A 4,261-nucleotide genomic window follows, 5' to 3' on the forward strand; every position below is an offset into this window, starting at 1 on the left:
GGGCTGTGTGCTGGGGCCGCTGCTGTTTTCCGCGACCGGGGATGTTTGCGACATAAATCATGGGCGTCGGCGTCAGCGATTTCAGGACGAACCGAACGACAGACCGACGAACGGACCTGCCGATTGACGGACATGACGGCTAGGGGGGGGGGGGTAGGAGGGGGGTCGCGGTCACGGCCGCCGGCGCACCTCTGTTGTTGCTGGCACGCGTCTTGCGAGTGACTGATTACCAGGCAAAGATCTCCGTTTCGATGACGTCTGTCTGACGAACGGCCAGATTAACGGGTCGGCATTTAGACAGAGCGTGCGGCTGGGAAAGTGGGAGGATGTCAGCAAGAGTGAGTGTATGTTTGAGAGAGAGAGAGAGAGAGAGAGAGAGAGAGAGAGAGAGAGAGAGAGAGAGAGAGAGAGAGAGAGAGAGAGAGAGAGAGAGACAGAGACAGAGACAGAGACAGAGACAGAGACAGAGACAGAGACAGAGGCAGAGTCCGGGAGAAGATATGAAACATTATTCGATAAAGGAAGGGAGAACACGAAAGAATGGCGCAGAAAAAGACAGTGCGAGAGGAGATGACAGAGGATACGAGAGAAGAGATAATAATAATGATGGGAGAGCACACAGAAAAAAAGAAAGACGCGTTTACAAAGAAATAACCTCATTCTTCCGGTTGTTTGTTATCGTTGTCTTTCACGCTCCGTTGCGATGCAAGATGATGTAAGAGATGCATTGTTTACCTATTACCTCTGTGATGGATCTGGTCAGGTGAAGATACACCTGCAGCGACATGACGCTTCCTAAAAAAAAACACCGCTGTGGCTGATATCAGAGCTACCGCGAAGATCCGGCGTCCTGTGAGGTCGTAACCCTGCACCCACATAGCTGACCCGAGGCCAATGGCACGCCCGGCATATCGCCGACTCTGACCGAGTGGCCGAGTCATGGGGCTGCTGAGTCATTGGGCGAGAGTCGGAGGCCGAGTCATGCGGGTCGAGCTGTCGCGGCCGCCGCCAAAAGCCAGGGAGCAGGTGGCGACGACGTTTGTGACGTCATGCATTCCTGGTCAGCTCTGAATGGCGACGGATCGGTCGGGGGCGGGCTCCAATGGGCGGAGCCTCTGCAACGAACACGGTGTCCGTGCTTGTTTCGGATGGGAGTTCAGGCTTCAGAGTGCAGGTTTAGCTATGTAAAACGTTCTTATATCAGGCCGTGACGCTTACATAACAGGCAATCAATGGACACAAACTATAAAAAACGTCGCTATACCGTGACAACTAACAAGTTCCACACACCCGCTCACTGGACGTTATCATTTTTTCTCCCTCCTCTCCCTCTATTTTATATCAGGGTCATGAGAAGTACCCATCGGTATGAACCGTCGGGCCCAAAGGTCAACTGTGTCCAAAATACCCCGGGAGCAACAGAACGCTTGTTATATCATAGTGAGACGAGTCCTTTTCGCCAAGATAAGCATGTTCTCAGGAGGCTGATCGGCCATAAGTGCACCAGACACCAGCATGGGGAGCAAACATTGTTGAACATTTCCGGCTGATGCAAAAAGTCCCTTCAATTTAAAGAACAGCAGTGTTTGTTTTGTTTCGGTCAAGAAAATACATAAAACTGTTCACTGTGCAGGCAGGGCTACACTCCTAAAAACGTTTTTGTGTAATGTGAGTACCTTGTCCTTATTTAAATTCACATGGAACGGGCAATGGGAACACAAGTCAAGGGCGTCACTAAATTTAATCAGTTTCATGGCAATGCTGGGCTACCGTCAGTCGCAGCAAAACATAATAAAGGCATATTGTAACTTGTAGGGGAGAGTGGGGTAATTTGGCCGGTGGTGTAAATTGGCCGCCCCCACCTGTACGATGTCTAAGAAAAGTGAGTGAAATAACTCTAGTCTCTATTCATTTGTCATGGGTAGAAATAACTGGAGGACAAATGTCAAAACTTTACCCCTCGTAGTTTTATTCAAAATTAATAAAACGTTAATTTCATTAGAAAATGGTAAATTTTACTTCTGTTTACAAAGTTGTATAACATGTAGTATTTGGGCTCAAAACGAATTCAGACATTATAGCGCCACTCTTGGGAGTGTTCCGCGGTTCCAAGAGCAATTTCATCTAATTCCGTACAGCCGTGATGACTTTATACACAAAAATTTTCAGAATGGCAATATGGGGTAATTTGGCCGGGACTAGCGGGGCAACTTGGCCGGTGCGCTCATGGTCACTATGCTGGGACGGCCGAGTTTTCATGGTCAATTGTACCATAAATGACATGATTCATGACCAACTTTGACTACTTTGATGCCTTACTTCCGATTGGTCAACTGTAAGAGCATGTGACGTCATCAAAGGTTACCAAACGTTTTTTGCTAATAAATCCTTACATAAAAATGGTACAGCCGCACAAATGGTCTCATTCTGTTCAGCTCGCCAAGGCGCATCGAATGATATGCATGATGACCTTGAAATCACGTGACCTTGAGGTCAAGCGACCTGAGGTAACGTGACCTGAGGTCAACCTTTGAGCTTGACTTCTCGAGGTCAACACATATATGTTTCGATGCGGAATGACGCGAGCATTACGATGGTACTCGAAGTTTTGGCCTAGCTTGATTACTTCAAAAGTTATTCGTAAAAAACTGTCTTCGCATCTAGAGCCGCTAATTTGGCTATTTTGACCCCTGTGACCCCATGAGTCAACCTCCAAAATGTGGTAAATGCGTCATAGGACACACGTCATTGCTGAATCTGAAGCTGACTCGCAATATAACAGAAAATCCCGACCGCAAACTAACACCGGCCAAATTGCCCCACACCCCCGGCCAAATAACCCTGCTAGTGGGGCAATTTGGCCGCCTTGCAGACCTTTGTAATACGTCACAATTTCAATACAAGTAATTACTCTATCATTTCAAGTTTACTGTCCAGTAAAGTAAAATGAATGCGACACCTGCCAGCGTTGAGAAAATGCAGAAATGTGTCGTCAGTTTTAAGTTACATCGTTTTCTAAAAAAAAGCGGCCAAATTACCCCACTCTCCCCTAAGCTCCAAATGACAAACAAGGTATTGAATCAATTGTACGGGGACCCGCAGTTGCTACTGTACACGAACCCCAAGTCTAACCGTCTGTCTTGTCCAGTAACAACCGATAACATTGATATCGACTGCTGGTCCCTGTACAAGAGTAGCTGAGGTTTCCTGTGAGTACCCTCTGACAGCTTATCGTTGTTCCCTGTGAGGGTGCTGGGACAATTTACTCAGGGTCGCTGTACAGTAGCAACTGCGGGTCCCTGTACCCACTGAGATCATTATATCGTTGCCGCTTCCGATATGTATCCACATTATTTCGTCATCCCTCGTATCGGATCATAAAGCCCTTCCTTGTATCGAACCGTAACCGTTCCTGAATGATTCGATATCCGATACGTCTATTGGATACGGATAAATTTCATTCACAACGTTGTTCGTCAGTCGTCATAGATATGCTAGATAGATGGATAGATATGCTCAAGAACGACTGGGACAAATATTTATTTAGGTACAGGGACGTCACCGGCCTGTACAGGGTGTCCGGAAAGTCATGGCGCTTTTCAATTTTTCGCAAACAAATGCGGCTGGTTCATATATATTTAACAACTGGATGAAACAATGATCGGGGACAACAAGAGACATCCTTCCGCCAACTGTTCACTCGATATAGCCGCCGTCGGCGGCGACGACGGCCTCGACGCGGGGGCGGAAGCCCTTGCATGTCTTGACGATGTATGCCGCCTCCAGACCCTCCCACGCTGCCACGATGCGAGCCTTCAGCGACTCCAGGTTGGGATGAGAGGTAGCCTGGACCTCATCCTGCAAGACGCTCCACACGCTGTAATCGAGAGAGTTGAGGTCGGGGGACTGAGGCGGCCACATCTTCTTTTGCCAGAAGTGGTCTGGCCCGCCCAGCTCCTCTGTCAGCTTGGCTTGGACGGCGGCAGCGTTGTGGGCGGGCGCTCCGTCCTGTTGAAACACGAAGTTGCCCTCCGGGTAAGTCGCCTTGATCCACGGGATGACGTGCCTGTCCAGGAGCTCCTCGTAGACCAGCCTGTTGATCTTTTCGTTGGCATCAACGAAGATGATGGGACATTTCTGCCCGTCCGATCCGATGACCCCCAGGACCATCACCTTCTGCGGGTGCTTGTTGACTGGGTTGAACCGAATCCGGGGATCCACTTCGTCAACAGGCTTGTCGGACAAGTAGCGAGAGTTCCTT

Source organism: Amphibalanus amphitrite, unplaced genomic scaffold, assembly GCF_019059575.1.
Source record: "Amphibalanus amphitrite isolate SeventyFive unplaced genomic scaffold, NRLGWU_Aamphi_draft 000273F_arrow, whole genome shotgun sequence".
Classification (NCBI taxonomy): domain Eukaryota; kingdom Metazoa; phylum Arthropoda; class Thecostraca; order Balanomorpha; family Balanidae; genus Amphibalanus; species Amphibalanus amphitrite.